This window comes from Cheilinus undulatus, linkage group 20 (assembly GCF_018320785.1).
Source record: "Cheilinus undulatus linkage group 20, ASM1832078v1, whole genome shotgun sequence".
NCBI classification, from domain to species: domain Eukaryota; kingdom Metazoa; phylum Chordata; class Actinopteri; order Labriformes; family Labridae; genus Cheilinus; species Cheilinus undulatus.
In genome coordinates this window covers 31,034,701-31,052,259 of record NC_054884.1, presented here as the reverse complement: position 1 = coordinate 31,052,259, position 17,559 = coordinate 31,034,701, and positions in this window count along the sequence as shown.

The window sequence follows — 17,559 nt, the reverse complement described above, 5'->3', positions numbered from 1 at the left end:
CACCAGTTAAACCATGACACCCATGTGTACTTGAGACAAATGTTAAGGTGACATCTAAGTTGAATATTCTGGCTGGGCACTGTGACTTCTTGGACTTAAAAAACATTGTAATCAGGTATTTCATGATGAATTAAAACTTGATTTTAATTTTCAAAATGATTTTCACGATTTTGATACATGCCAAAAGGCCTCTTGTGGCCCACCTGAAGTACCCCCAGGGCCCACCAGTTGTCCCTGGATCACACTTTGGGAAGCACTGGTCTAAAGCACTCATTCCGAAAGCCAGGGTCGGGACCTATGGGTGGGATGGGAGATTTTTTGGGGTTGTAAAATGAGTTTTCAGAATTTCTGTCCCACAGGGACATTTATGTCTGCAGTACATATTATAGCCACCAGAACTTTGCCAGTCTTCGATGACAATAGAGTTAAAGTCACAGTTACAGACTCTTGGCTGAACAAAACAGTTCCATTCTAGACAGCCACTGAAGGCCCAAGGACCAGAATGAGTCCAGAATTAAAGTTATCAAGGCTAGCACTGGCCATCAACTCAACCAACTGGCTAAGAGCGGAGCAGAATGCAGATAAGCAGTGACGCACTGTAAACAAAGTTGGGTCACAATGGCTTTAACCTTCTAAAAAGTGGGTCACCAGAAAAAGAAGTCTGGGAAATGCTGGTCCTAAGAATACTGACACTGGACTGTAGAGCAGTGGAAATGTGTTCCGTGGAGTGACATATCATGCTGCCCTGTTTTGCTCTCAGATGGTTGAGTCTGGGTTTGGAAGAAGCCAGGAGAATGTCACCTGCCTGACTGAATTGTTCTGTGATGTTTGGTGGAGGACTTATGGTATGGGGCTGTTTTTCAGGTCCCTTAGTTCCAGTGAAGGCCAATCTTAATGCTTCAGCACCAAGAAATTTTGGACAATGCTATGCTTCCAACTTTGTGGCAACAGTTTAGGGAAGGCCCTTTTTCAATCCTAACATGACTATAAAGACATCGTTTGATGGGTTCAGTGTGGGGGAGCCTGACTGGCCTGCACAGAGCGCTGACCTCAACCCCACCAAGCACCGTTGGGATGAGCTGGAATGGAGCTTGCCAGCCAGGCCTTCTTGTACAACATCACTGCCTAAATTCATAAATTCTCTGCAGAATGAATGAGCACAAATTCCCACAGAAACTGCAAAATCTTGTGGAAAGCCTTCCAAGAAGAGTGGATGTTGTTATAGCTGCAAAAGAGGGGCCAACTACATATTAAAGTACATGTATATTCATTCAGTGTTATTACACTGTCGGTGTTATCTATTACAGTCCCAGTTGGTTTGTGGGCAGCCAAATATTTTTGTCCATATAGTGTATTTATCTGTTTATTAATGATCTGTAATTAGGGACAATTATGAAGCAATTAAACCCAAGCAATACACTACATCACTACTAGCCTATAAGCTAGGTTGTAGTGCCAGTCCCTACGTGGGCCTATTAAATATATAAAAATCAACACCAAATGAACAAGAATCACAGGACCAGACATGAATATGAGTGAATCCTCTTTTAAAATATTTTCAGTTGGAGTCAGGATCCAGTATGAACTATTACAGTGAAGAGCTAATACACTATCTGGTTTGTCTGCTTGTAACTGCATGCCTCATCATTTCATGACCACTAGCGATTGGCTGACAGATTTATGATATTTATGTTTCCACTTTCCAAAAGAGCAGCATGCGGTGGAGACTTCAAAGAGTCCGCTCTGCACTATTTAGCATCTCGTGGTCAGTCTACTATTGTAATAAACATGGAGGTTTGGATTTAGACTGGAATGACACGCCATGTCTCCACCCCTGCAGCCTCAGCATCACTTAACATGGCTCGGCCAACGAGCATGCCTCTGCCTCCCTGACCTCAGCCGCTATAAATACGCCCCCGAAAAGCATGAAAAGCCGGCCCTCATATGAAACGCATCTCCTGGATTGAGTGGAGATCTCCTCTGGAGAAGCTCCTCTCAGTGTGTCTCCCCACTGGGACCGAGAACGTGAGGGAAATGTTAGAGGGGCCTAAATATATTCTCCTGCCTTGTGGCTCATGGGAGTATGTTGTGAATTACTGCATAGTGGAAATGTCGGAGGGAGCAAGCATGCTGTCCACTCCACTTAGAGCACAGTGACATTGAAGTAAAGGGTGCAATGCTTAAAGGAATGAAAACACAATAAATAAGAACTTTTTAATTACGTTTTTGGCCAAAACTGCAGAGAATCAAGGAAATGGTTCCTCTGTCAGATGGTTTGTAGCCTCTTAGCAGTCATAGTGTGTAGTTTGGGGATGAAAAGTAACCCAAGCAGGAAAGGAAAAGTATCCTAATGTCTGTAATTTATGTCATGTGGTTTGGCAGAGGTGTTCAGGGCTTGGGTTTTGCTCATTCTGCTTCAGCTCTGAGAGACATGCTGAGTGCTCACATGTGGACCAAAGGGAAAAAATGGAAGCTTCTGTCATAACTCCAAGATGACAGCACACACAGATTTGCTTTTCATTGATCAGGAAGTTTGAACAGGTCTTTGGACTTCTTCTTTTCTTTCTGTTGCAGAATGAATTTGTGCACAGATATTTTAGGGTGCCTCTTGCCCTGTTAAGCAGGGACGGATAGATGGTAAGAACTGGCATTTACATATAACACCACAAGTTAGCATAAATCAAGTGGTCAAACCCTAACCCAATATGAGATTACTAACAACATTACTTGTATAAGTACTTCAAACTTTTTTTTTTCCATGTGACACATGCAGAACTCTTACCAACATCCAGACATGGCACTGATTATGGATAGTAAACACAAGCTGTCTGCAGACATAATTAATCAGGCAGCATCAAATATTGACTGATGCTTTGCAACCTTGTATAGAAGCTGCTCTTCAGAATAATGGCCATCACCAAAACATCACCTCCCTGATCAAACTTTCAGCTGAGGATGTGTCATTCACAAACAAGTGGACTCAATAAGCCACCTTGTTTATGTGGGTGATGGAAGCCAGCTCAAATCCAACGGTAGGTTTCTCTTCATTTCCCCCATTTTTTAAATAATAATTACAATGATTAGAGAAAAAAGGGGTCAAGTTTTGGGTTTCTTAGAGGGGAGAATTGATATCATAGGCATCCAGGTCTTGTTAAATTATAATAGTTTGCCTGTTAGAGTGTATCCTATCCTCTCTAAGTGGAGTGTGCTGATAAGATCATCCAGCCACATTTTAGAGGTAGGGGCCCTTGTTTTCTTCCATTGCATTCTAATCAGTTTCTTTGCTATTGCTATAATATGAGCTTGAGTGTTGCTTTGCATTGCTTGAGCTCTTAGAGGACTTACTTATGCCTAGGATGACGAGCAGTGAATCTGAAATCAATCAGTCCAGAAACACTGGATCAGGGTGACTGGGGCTCAGAAGGTAGAGTTGGTTTTCTCACAGTTGGAAGGTTGTATGTTCAGTCACACGTTACATGTCAATGTGACCTTTGGGAAGATGCTTAACCCCTATTTGCTCCCATTGCTTTGTCCGTGGCATGTAAATAGAAAGGATGTGTTTGAATGGGGTTATCTAATACTGATACCATAGCAACCTCTGCCATCAGTGTGTGAATTCAGAGTGAATGGGTGTGAATGGGTAGATGGGACCTGTGGTGTCAAAGTGATTTAAGTGGTCAGGTGACTAGAAAATCGCAACACAAGCTCAAGTCTATTTACCACCATAATAATCTTATGGATCCATCCATCCAGAAACATTGGATTTATCAATCCAGAAACAAGGATCTATGAATCATTATTTGTTGGCTCCATCATTCAAGAAACATTGGTTCTATAAATCACAAAAAATGGAATCCATCAATCCAGATAAACCGGGTCTTTCAATCCAGAAACATTGGATCTATCAGCCCAAAAACTGGCTCCATGAATCCATAAACATCGGGTCTATAAATCATAAAACACTGGCTTTATCAATCCAAAAACATTGGATCTGTAAATCATAAAACATGGGTTCCATCAATCCAGAAACACTGGCTTGATCAATCCAGAAATACTGGATTTATTCATCTGGAAATGTAGAATCTATAAATAAAAATATTGGATCCATCAAACAAGAAACATTTTATCTCTCAGGCCAGAAATTTTGGAATTGCAATTCCAGAAGATCTATTGATTAAGTCATAATGGATCTATCAATCCAGAAACACTGGATCTTTTGATCCGGAAGAATTGGGTCAACCAGTCTGGAAACATTGGATATATCAATCCAAAAAGATTGGATGTTTCACTTCAGAAACATTGGATCTATCAATCAAAAATGTTGAATCTATCTGTCTAGAAATATAGAATCTATTTATCCAGAAATACTGAATCCATCATTTCAGAAACATTGGATTTATCAATCCAGAAACACAAAATCAATCAATTAGATAATATTGGAGCTATCAATCCACAATCATTGGATCTAATTTCCCAGAAACATTGGAACAATCATTCAGGAAACATGTGGTTCATAAGTATCTCTCGTTTTAGAAATGTTGAATCCATTGATCCAGTAATATGGGATTTTTCGACCAGAAACAATAAATCTATCACCCAGAAACACTGTATCTATAGATCCAGAAACATTGGATATATATATCATATAATATTTGACCCATCAATCCAGACACATTGGATCTATCAACACGAAAATATATCAGTCCAAAACATTGGATCTTGGCACCAGGATAGAATTCTTTAAAAATTTTAGACATTTTAAGTCAACTACACACATATGAAACTTGGCTCAACACTCTGCTACATTTGGCTGACTTTTTACAAAGGTACCACATAAAGGGCTGTTGGAGAGGATGAGGCAGCCAAATGGATTGGATCCCTCCAACAAAGCCATAAGTCTAATCACTTTTTCAGCATCAACATCCATCCTGATTAAAATGCCAACAATTTTGTCATTTCTTGTTGTTGCTTTAGGCTAAAATATGCAGGACAGACCTCCTGTCAGCCCTGATATGACAGGCACTTTTCAGCAGTGACCTTCATCTTATCAGGTAAGAATAGACAAGCAGAGGAGGTCATAGTGTTTCTAAAACAGTCACACCCACTGAAAACAAGTCAATGTCTGTTCCCACTGTGGCCCTCAATGTTTTCACTTCATGAAACCACCCTCACCAACCCACCAACCACCCACCCCCTTTTCTATGTGAACCTGGCAGGCTTCCTGCTCGATCCAGCACGCTTCTCACACCACAGCTTCCTCTTTTTAAAGCTCTACTATCAGTAATGGCTCTGAGCTTTGCCTGCTCCTCTGACTGCATGCTTCAGTATATAAACCAGACCCTCTCTGCTCCCTCTGTCCATGTATAGAGGTCATTATCACAGCTTCAGTTTACTCTCATTAATAGTGGATGGAGCAGGCTGTGAGGAGGGTGGCCACACCTGGAGAGGAACACAGGAGAGGAAATCAACCATTAAATCTGATGACAGTATTAGAGATCCCCTGCTGAGGTAATGGGCCATCCTGATGGGAAAATCACAGGAGCCCCCTGGGCTTGTGTAAGGCCTTTACCAGTCGGTTAATACAGGCCTTGTGTGTGGTCTAACTGTTAACTCCTGTAGCCATGATGCTCTGCTCCCATTATGCATTATCATTATCTTTTATTTACTCAAAGCAGGGGCATATAAAGCTGTTTGTAGCTCTTAAAGCAACACCATAAATATTCTGTGTGTTACTATTTAACGAATGAAAAAGATGTATATTCAAAGTCACATGTGCAACACTGAAATGCATTAAAGATACCAGCAACACAGCCTAATCAGCTGATTTTAGCATGCTGTTAGTCCCCCCTCTGTCAACCAAAAGAGCAAATCATAGTTTAGGATTATGGTGTGGCCCCTTGGGCGACAAATGAGATTTGAAGGAAGGCTAACGCCACCTTTTGCCACCCCTCTAAACACGCGGCAACCTGGTGATGGTGACTGACCCTTGTCAATAAAACCTTGTGATTTCTCAGTGGTGAAAAGAATGCATGGTCATGACCAAACTTAACCAAATGGGCACTTGATAAAATCAGAGCAATTACTTGCAGAGGTGGTGGAAAAATGCCGAAGAAATGCAGCAATTGTGGAGGCAAAGAAGGGTTCTCTTCTTTGATACATGCTGTTTTGTACAACTAAACTCTGTTCCCCACTTAAATGGTCACCAGAAGGAATCCAGATTATTTTCCAATGTTGATGTTATCAATGATAATGTTATGTAAGATAAAGCTTGCAAAATTCTGGGTATTAGTGTTGTTTCCAGTCAATTACCAAGACCATGGTGTTCCAACGTAGTCTAATGCTTGTTGCCATAGTGCAATTACATTACAGTTACGTTACATTTTCATAAAGCCAACATCTAGTGTGTCTGCTCTGCAGGGGTCCCAAGTATCCATGTAAGCTATAAACACAGCACACAGCTCCAGAGACCAAAGCCTAGTGGAGACGACGCTTTGAAACTTTTCAGGCAAAACATAGAACTTTCCCTTCACTTGTTTCTCTCCACTTTATATTATGTAGGATTTGTGAATCCACATGGATTCGCCCATACCGCCATGTCTGTCTCGAGCACTAGCACACAGTCTCAGCGTTTGATTGGTAAGTTGGTTGGCTGGCTGGTTGGTTGATTGGTTGGTCAGTTGGTTAGCTGGTTAGCTGGTTGGTTGGTTGGTTGGTTGGCTGATTGGCTGACTGGTTGGATGTTAGCTGGTTGGTTGGCTGGTTAGCTGATTGGTTAGTGTTAGACTTAAAGGATTTGTTGGGAACATTTACAATCACAGATCTGATACAAACATCAAAAAGACTTTTCGTTGTTTTGGCTACTTTGTGGGGTGGGTAGCAAGAAGGTTCCTGGTTCAATACCTTTTGTTTGAATCCTTGTTATACAGAACCTTTCTGTGTCTGGTTTGCATGGTCTTCCCATGCATACATACCTTTTCCAGACACTTCCCACAGACCAAAAACATACTTGTTTTGCTGAATGTTGACTTGAAATTGCCTGCAGATGTGACTGCAAGCGTGCCTCTGTAAGTCAGCCCTAGGACTGACTGGGAACCATTTCAGGCCATACCCCTCTTGCCCTAATGTTGGCTGGAATTAGCTTCAGAACCCAGACAGGACAAGAAGTGTATAATGGATGGATAGAAGTTCATAGTGGTTAAAGGAATTTTCACCCAATGTTGTGAGGTTTCTGGGAAGCACACCTTTTCAGTAGAAACCAGTGATAGAAAGAGTGAAAATGGCTTGGAAGCACTGCTTCATGTTTGAGAGGGTGTCAAAAACATTCACTCTAAGGTCCCAAGGAACACCAGAAAAACTAAGGCACACTGTTTTCAAAAATTCAAAAGCTTTTATTTAACGGGCTAAAGCCTCTATGTAGCAATAGTAAGCGCTATAATGGTGAGAAGTGCTCTGTAATGTACTTGCTATAGTCTTTAGAAGTTTTCCAGTAGATTAGTTTACATCTATGTAGACAGGTCGCTAAATTTACTGTATAAGTGTACAGTTGCCAGTTATGTCTGTCAAAGATAAACATGTTGCACAGCAATAAGGACCCATTAAAGTGCTTGCATGACTCTAGCATGTTTGTGTGAGGTTGCATAGTAACTAATGTTTTTTCTCAGTTTGATGGATGTCTGCTTGGTGGAACAGCCTTCAGAGGCACTGGGGGCTGTATGGGCTCTATTATATTACCTACACAAAGGAAGCAAATGGAGACTGTATGTGAGACTTAGACAGGATGTATAGACAGACCATCATGCAGGCAGCTGATAATGGTTATGTACAGCTTTGTTTATGTTAGCTCTGGCACTGGTCTGAAGTGTTGTCATTGAACCAGAAAGGCAGTTCAAACTTTTGTGCTCTCTTGATTTTGCATTCCTTATTTTGATTCCTCCTGTTATAGCATGAACAATCAACCTCTACTTAGTACATGGCTGGAATCTCTCATGCTGCCATTAAGGATAATGGATGGTGGAGTGCTGGTGATTAGGAGAATCAGCAGATTGAATTCAGCCCCATGTTACTGCAAGTTTTTAGAGAGATTTCCTTATTTTCTTTCTTTAATTGACATCACACCAAATATATGTCATTATTAGATAATCCACAGACAAAGGAAACAGACTGGGATGCTTTCCATTCAGCTTGCATGTGCAGTTGAGTTTAGTGAATTTACCTTTGTAAAGCTATTTAATTGCATTGCCACCCAATTTCCAGCCTGACCCACCTAGAGTCCATTGTTTTCCCCAAGCCAGTCCCGGCCCATCCATTAATTACACTTATGATTCCAAACCTCATGTACAGTACTGTTCAGAACTTTAGGCATGTTTGCACCAACCGGCCCCCGGTTGTGCTGTGGATGTTCAAAGGGCCCAAAAGTAGCTGGCAGTCTCTTGGCATTTTACCAGGGGAGAAAAGGCTCAGACAAAAAAGATACTGTTGAGCTTGACCTTGGCTTCTGAGCAACACACCTTTATCAACATGTGTTAAGCTTGACTCTGGGTGCCCCCCCCCCGGGTTTTGGCATGTCGCCATACATCCTTGGTGCCTTACAAGCCTTAATCTTATTCTTGAGACTGTATATTGTGTATTTTGCAAGCGTTGGCTGTTATATGAAAGTTTAAAGTACAATTTTGAGTGGATGCAACATGGAAGCATGTATTACTGACATGAACTGTATTGTTTATGTGAACAAAGCAGTGAGGATGAGGAGCAGTGATTTTCAGTGAACGTGCAGAGCTTTTGGAGATCATCACTCTGTTAACAGAGACTACAGTTTGCACTGCACTTCACTTACTTCACTGATAAACTAAGCTGTATCAGAACAGATGCTAAATTCATTTTTTGCTCTTTTTACCTCCACTTTTGCACTTACAAGCCATGCTTTCTCATTCATCCCCCACAGTACAGAGCCACTTTTTAACAGCTTTTCACCCTCATTATGTCATAAACATACATTTAAAGAAAAAAGTGATATGATTTTTTGTAATCTAACGTTTTTAATTTGGGAAATGTGACCAGCAGAGTGGGGGAGCACTTTTCTTGTCATAATTTTGCAGTCGATCTGCTTCAAGGGCAGTCATGCTGACCTTATTACAAGAAAAAATGGGGGAAAAAATCAAAATGATATGTCTGCAGGACATCTTTGAATCAGCTTGAGTCTGACCTGGACTAGGCCCAAGAGAAGGTGCAGGGATCCTGGCTCCAAAATGGCTTTGGGCTGCATGTACAGGCCAAATATTTCACCCCTTTTCAGCTAGGTACTATTGAACCTTTTTTCCAGTTGACCATGCTAACAAACTAGCTTGCAGCTGAGCTTTTTGGTGAAAACATGGCCAGTTTTGAAGCTCTGTAAATTTCATAAATACTCTTTGCTCTGATCTCAGGTCTATTGCAATGCATGGCTCGGCCAATGGTGATATTTAAAGGAAGACGATCACGCAAATTTTGACATTTCTTGTTCTATGCTAGGCCGGTATGCTGTTATGAGGCATGACCACAATGTCTAGACTTGTTTGGGTCTGGTCAAAGCATATATATTGAAAGTAAATTTGTCTCAATTGGCATTATGTAGGGGTAGGCTGTTAGTAAGATTTCAGTCTGATGTGTCTTCATGCATTTTAAAAGTCAAGGTTTGGTCTGGCTAGGGCAATAATTTGACTTTTTCCAATTGCATGTCAATACACGTAAGACTATTTGACAGGCAGAGCTCCATTTCAGCTTCTGATTAGGGTGTTAAACTATGAAACACATGAATAATTACACCCAGCAGACAGAGAGGTGTCCGTCTGACATGGTGGCTTCCAGTCATGTGGTAGTGTTTTGGGGGGTGGGCGACGTGTGTCTGACAGGACAGGCGAGGGGTGGATGGACTCTGGCCACCCCCCACTCTGTGATCAAGGCTCCCAGTCGCAAAACTTCCAGAGTGGGACGAGGGGCCATGAATGCAGGGCTTTGTCCGCTCCGTGGTCATCACATTCCACTGGAGCCACTGTGTGGCGTGCAGCAGAGCGGAGGAGAGGGCAGACCAGGGCAGGACAGGGCAGGACAGGAGGGGCCTGGAGAGGAAACGGTGACCCGAATCTCTGCCTGTTGAACTGTCAGATGATGCTATTAGTGCCATTATCTTAGAAGTACCTCTGAGCTTCTCATCACTCTGTTTTATCTACTGTATAAACCATGGATGAAGTCTCAATAACATCAGCCATACTGGAGGATGCCTCTAGAGGGCGCCTTAGAGAGCTCAGACAATATGCAGGAGCCAGATGTTCAGGATGTAAACTAAAAACATGGGGGCTTACAAAAACATCACAATTATGCCAATTCTGTGATCAGAATTAACTTACAGCAACATTTATGAGCAGCAACATCAGATCAGCTTAAGCAAATATGATTTGTTGGAAAAAATGCACCCTCAGTCAACTTGTCTTCAAAACGATCTGCCATTGTTTTTCTCACTGCTGTGTTGACCCTGTGTTATGCTGTGATCAGAGAGTATATCTCATGTAAAATGCAATTAAAACAGTTTATCAGTAAAAATGTAGTTATAGGGACCAAAACTGCTATAGTGGTGCAGTTTGGCATTAGGATTCCTGGTTTGGTCAGAACTTACCATCCAAGCAGGACCCTCAGGTCTGTTGATTCTGGTCATCTTGTACAATCCAGGGTCCCGACTAAACATGCTGAAGCAGCATTTTACCACCATGCTGCACAGAAATGGGACAAACTGCCAGTAAAGATTAGACTTGCTACAAACATTAACATTTACAAATCCAGGAAAAAAAATCATGTCTTTTTTATGTGCAGGTAAATAAACTTTTAACCCCTCACCTTAGTTTTACTGGAGTCTAAACTCCATTTATAACTGAATACATTATTTAAACCTTTCAACTTGTGAAGTCTCTTTTAGAATGCTTTTATTCTCTCTCAATTAGAAGGATTTTCAGTACTCAATCTTTGCATCAGTGTTGTCTACCTTGTGTCTGGTGTTTCTTTTACTTATGTAAAGCACACTGACCTGCTTTTATGCATGAAATGGACTATACAAATGAGGTTGCCTTGTTTCTCCCAGTGCATCTGCAGCCTCTCCCAGGTGCTCTGGCTGCTTCTCAGAATCAAAAGGCATGCTTGTTAGACAGATTGATGACGCTAAATTGCCCATAGCAGTGAATGCATCTGCTTGTTGGTCTCTGTGACTGACTGCTGGCCGGTCAAAGACAGTCTTGCTGCAGACCCCAGCTCCCAGATGCCCCCTCTTGCAGACCATTAGTGTGAGACATTGCCTCTGTCAAGATGGGAATACACACAAAACTTTCAAAATAAATCTGACCAAACTCAAAGTTAGGTTTAGAGTAAAAGTTGAGGTCAGGGTTAGGACCTGACCTGCAAAAGCTAATTACAAGATGTTTGATAAAGCTGGGGTGCATTAGAGTGAAGAAAACACTCTAAAGCACCAAATGTAGCCATGACTAGAACTAATGAAGCTACATTACCTGTGTAAGCTACAATAGCTACATTAGCTATGTAGGTAACCTAGCTGAGACTGTACATGTTTTCAAATCTTTAAATTCTCTTAAACCCATATTTTGTTCATGTAAAATAGCTACATAGCTAACTTAGCTAAAGCTAATGAAGCAATGTTATGCAAGGCAACTTTAATTGTATACCATGGTTCAGCTACAAGGCAATTCAAAGATCTTCACACAAGACATCATAATTCAGTTACAAAGGTAAATGGAAATGAAACAGAGACAATAATTGTTGTTAAAACAGCCAATAAAATCCACAAAAGTTAAAAACAAAAATACATTTTAGTTACATTATCCTAGCTACATTTGCTAAAGCAAACTGAGTTACATTAGCTTTGCAACTGCTTGCCTGTGTCACCAAAGTAGCTACATTAGTATTTTTTAAAGCCCACATTGCTTAAGCCCACATTGCCAATGCTAAAGCTAATGTAACTACATTGGCTTACATAGTAATGTTAACTACATTGCTAGATAAGCTACATTAGCCATGCAGCTCCCACACCTATGTAAATAAAGTAGCAACGTCAGTATTAGCTAAAACCCACATTACCATCTCTAAAGCTAATGCAACTACATTGGCTTACATAGAAATGTTAACTACATAGCTAGAGTAGCTACATTAGCTATGCAGCTCCCATACCTATGTAACTAAAGTAGCTACGTTAGTAGCCTGTTAGCTAAAGCCCACATTGCCATATCTCAAGCTAATGTAACTACCCTGGCTTACATAGAAATGTTAACTACATAGCTAGTGTTGCTATATTGTCTTTAGCTAAAGCAACAAAGCTAAAGTGAGCCACTGTTCCCGTAATTGCTTCTAAAACAGGTTGAAACATAACTTTATCCCAGATTAGACATTTCGTCTGTTTAATTTATGAAACAATTCAATTGTATTTTTTTTTTTTATCTTCAAAAAAGGAAATACAATGTACTGACAGGTTAAGTCATTTCCACCTTTACAGAGGTGGTATCTCACAGTAGTGGTCTGCAGTCCTGAGCCAGACCTTTCTTGACCAGTCCAGGGTATGCCCCGCTTGTCACCAAATGAAAAATGTGATTTGCCCAGATCTCCTAAAGCCAGAACAGGATAAGGGGTATAGATAATATAAAGGTTGTTTACAATGAGTACTGATGATTGCTTTTACGGCCTGCACTACAAGTATTTCTGTTTTTGTTTTTCTGCACTTGGTCAGAAGATAAAATACTGCATGTTGCAATGCTCAAACACTGTTCAAAGTGCTCTGTTTATTTCATTATCTTGGTTCCAACCAACTTAGCTCAAACCACTCTTGTAACCAAAGTTTAAGTTCTGTGTTGCTGGTGATTTCATTTGTGTGTCGGGAACCGCTGCTGGCCAGTCACAGGTCAAACCCAATGGGAACTTCTCATTATGAAGTCATGATTCTTCCTCACCAGTGCTGGAAGGTATGACTCATCAGGTTTGGCGAAGCACTCCCCACTGACACAGAGATCCTTCTTACTACAAGGTAACAGCACTAAACAGAACAGCCAAATAACTTCTTTCCATTACCACATTCACTGGAGTGCTTCTGGGCCTCTACATGTTGGATTTGTCCATTCATTTCCCTCCCAACAAGCCTTGGAGGAACTTCATTTTGAAGCCTTGTTTTGAACAAATACGTGGTCTTTAAGCTGTTCGAGTATCTGTAAATTGAGTTACCAGCATGCCTGGAGGTTACAACCAGTCTGGTGCTTGTAATCCTAGCTATTTTCAGCCAAACGTTTATAAAGGGGAGAGAGGTCTAATGTTTCCATGCTGACTCAGGACTTGAATTATTCACCCTGGGCGTTGTGTGTTGTCACACACAGACCTCCACCCCAAATTAGGGAAAATGTAGCCAGCATTTGTCATGTAGGCATGACAGGAAGGAAACATGAATGATAGAAACCTCAGATGGTTGAGCAGTGACTCATAATCATGCTAATAATGGTCAGAAGAATATCTGGAGCTTTAATCATGAGGAGAGGATCATGAATTCCTCATGCTGGTGCCACTGAGGAGTCAGGGGTGTAAACTGATGCATGCTCAACATGTGGTGAGCTGATGTGCAAAGTGCATTGAGTAACATTACCAAAGAGTTGAATGACGGAAGGAGGGAAAACAAGGAAGTCAGCATCTGTGTTTGAAGTCCTGTTCTTTCCTTTATTTTCTCTCACTCTTTTCCCATGTTCCTCCCAGTCATTCCCGTTAATCACTTGTTAAATGTTCCATTTGCTGCAGCTCTCAGTTCCCTTTTTATAGCCTCTCGTAGTCCGTGTCCTCTCGCACAAAGAGGTGACTGTCGGTCTTCGTGCGAGACTGTGCACAGCTGGATTTTGGCAGCTTGGGAACAAGGGTTGGAAGTAGGACCGGGTCTGCTGAGTCCAGATGGACTCTGTGACTGTGGCCGTTTCTGACACATGATTAATAGCCCTCCAAACAAACTGTTTGACACAAGAGAGCCGGCTCAGCACGATTAAAATGTAGCGGAACAGCTCTGTTGTTCTGCTTTCTAACTTATATCACTCAAAAGATTTTGCTGACTCCTCAATAAAAGAGCCTAAAGTTTAGTCGTATACCGTGACAGGTTTATTACTTTTAATTTCAACACTGACCTTCTCGATCACTGATGGTGAATTGTGGAAACTTTAGCTTGTATTTCAAAGCCTGGAAGAATTCAGTTTAAATCTATGGAATTGGACCACCCATTGTTGCACTTTGGAAATTCTTGTCTATGTCAGGGGTTCTCAACCTTTTCAGCCCGTGACCTCCAAAGTAAAGGTACTAGAGACCAGGGACCCCCGGTGTACCTGAAGGTGGTTGAACACAGCCATGAACATTTAAGAATAGTCATGTGAAGACAAGGCTGCCAATGGGGGTTGTAAATAGACTTCTTGAAAATGCAAATCCCTTTAAAATGGGTTTGAAATAGCTAAAATGGGTCAATGATGGCAAAAAAAATGGCAGAAAAGGGGTAAAATTGGATTTTAAAAGTGTCAGAAATAGGTTAGAAGTGGCAAAAATGGTAAAAAAAAAAAAATCGTTAAAGTGGCAAAAGGGCATAAATCATGGTAAAAGGGGATTAAAAAGTGTCTGAAATTACTTTAAATTGGCAAAAATGAGTGGACATTTGGTGAAATGGGATCAAAATTGATATAAACTGGCAAAAAGGGTTAACTGAGACAGAAAAATGGGCATATATTGGCATAAATAGGTTAAACGGGCAAAAATGGGCGTATCAAATAGTGAAAAGGGGTTAAAAGAGGCAATAATGGGTCAACAGAGGCAACAATAGGTTTAAAGTGGCAAGAACTGATTTAGAAGTGGCAACACAGGCAGCAAAAAAGTGGTGGAAAGGGTTTAAAATGGGCAAAATAGGTGGGGAAAAAGGGATGAAAGAGGGTTAAAATGTGGAAATATTGGTTTGAGGAGGCAAAAGTGTAATTTAAAAATACTCTTAGTCTGTTTTAGAGCATCTGGACACCCCCTCTCAGTGTCTCAGGACCCCTTGACCCAAATGTTGAGAACCATTGGTCTATGTAACCCCAGTCTTGAAACACGTCAATAACCACAGTCAGTCATCATCTGATGGATCCTATATGCCTCTGCAAACAGAAGCCAATTCCTCAGTAATTGCCATGAAGCTGCTTGCTAAAGTTCAGAAACTTTTAGGCAAGACTTCTTCCATTTGACGATTTAAAGAAAGAAAGTCATAATAAACCGAAGGAGGTGGCAGACTGTTACGATTGCAGGCCTTTACAAACTAAGGTCTTGTTATTGTGTTGTTTTTTGTTTTTTTTCTTTTTCCCATTTCGGGCCTTTCTGACTTCATCAGATAGGACCGTAAAAAAGTAAAAAACTGGAGAGAGAAAGTGAGGAATACAGTTTAGGAAAGGAGCCACAGGTCTGACTTGAACCCAGGTCGCCCACTTTGTTGACTACAGCCTTTGCACATGAAGCACAACCTTATTGGTTGACCATCTGGGCCCCTAAACCTGGCATGATAGTTGAATAATTACCGAGTTATTTTGTGTTCTCAAGGCTAAGCGAAAACCAACAGAGAACTTTCAAATTTCTGACAGAGAGTGGAATATGCTACACTATCACAGCTCGGTTAGTCTGGTCCTTACCGACACGTGTACAGTATAGTGCCAGGAGGTATGCAATACTCATACATTCAACAAATACACAGCTGTGCTCGGAGCATTCCCTCGTCGTGCATTCTTTTTGCGTACTGCCAAATGTTAGAGTGCATGGAGTACGATATCAGATGGATTCAAAGGCATGTTCTCATGTTAGGTGTTCGAGACACACCCAGCTGCAACGCAACCCTGTGCCATTTAGCAGCCTCTAGTAAGACTTAAAGCACTCAATGCCAAAATAGGATTCCTTCTATGGGGCATAAGTAAAACAGTGGAAAGTTATCACTAACATGGCATTTGTGGCGAATGTAAGAATGGATGGTTTGTGGTTTGACTACAAAATTAATTTTGCATAAAATATAACTTAATGTGCTCTCTTTTGCACATGCACACTGAAAAATTCATTGCAAACTAGTCATTTTTCCAAACAAAGGGCCAAGGAAGTTTCAGATTTACGGCTACAAGGCGGAGGAAGGCATTTAAAAACCATGGCTTTTTTGTTCTGAGACATTTTCCAACCCCTGCACCCTCCCTCTTTGTCTGAAATGCCGAAGGCATCTGGTTGAAACTCCTTACAAGCTTTCAAATTGTCCTCCTTTTGCCAAATTTGGACAGAAGCAGAATGGAGCCATTGTCAACCAACTTGACAGAAACTCATTGAGAGTGGGAACTCTTCTCTTGGTTAGACTAAATTTTGTTGGTCAGGTCCTTCAGATGTAGGTTGTGTTTATCAGAATCAAACTGTGGGTCACTGGTATGACATTCCCTCAGTGGAGGTGCCAAGCTATTATAACTGGAGGAGGCGTATGGTCATTATGGCTCCTGATTTGGACGCCACTAACAGAGCTGAGCGGCAGAGATGTCTCAGCCCCTTCAGGCCTGTCATAACAGATCCCAACAGTGATTAGGATGATGTTTAATATGTCTGCATGTACTCAGCTGCCATGTCAGGTGCATGCGACACGTGAAGGGGGCCATTAGCTGCGAGTTAGCCCTTGCATTGCTCTGCTGGGGCTGCAGCAGCTGGGAATGCACACTGACCTCGATGGGAGGAGCTAAGGTCAAAAAAAGTGAGGTGAGAAGAAAGATCTGACCTTTTGCACCATGTCCAGAAGGCAGCGCCAAGACGTTTCTGCCTGTGTGAAACTATTTTAATTGTGATTAAAAAATCAATTTGGCTTCAGTAAAGCCAGAAGTTTTCTTATCTTTAGTGTGTCATGTTTGTGGAATGTCCTTTCAGGTTTAATTTCTTCTATTTCAAAGCTTTTCTGTCGTTCCTCTGAGACATTTGCATGATTGATTCTTAAGGAATCTGCGTAGTACAACAACAAAAAGAAATCCATTGCTAAACTGCCAAGAATTTGCAATATCCAAACATTTTTAGCCCTAGTAAACACTTGTCACTGTTTCAGCTTCATCCGTCTCTAATCCTCCATGCGAGTGCTGCCAACCCTCCCGCTGTGTAACTCAAGCTGCTGTGGTGAACTCTCAGTTGTTTAACACACTTTTTTTCCATGCAGCGCTGTGGCGACCACCCAAGGCCTCTGACCACACTGCACGTTGCTCCAGAGCAGACTCGGGAGCAGCAGAGGAAGACCTTCGATGTGTTACCGCCTCATTCCTCTCCCTCTCTCCTCTTGTTTACCCAGCACAGGCGTCACGTGCCCACATAGTTGATCGTGGCTGCTGAGGACAGCAGGGCACAGCTGCACCCGGGGCTGGATTTCACCCTCCTCATGATGGAAAAACTCTTTAACACTCTAGCAACACACACTGGCAGTGATGTTTGCATTAATTCTTTGGATGTGTAGACTCAGTATGGTGAAGTTATTTGAGTCTATGCTGTCATCCA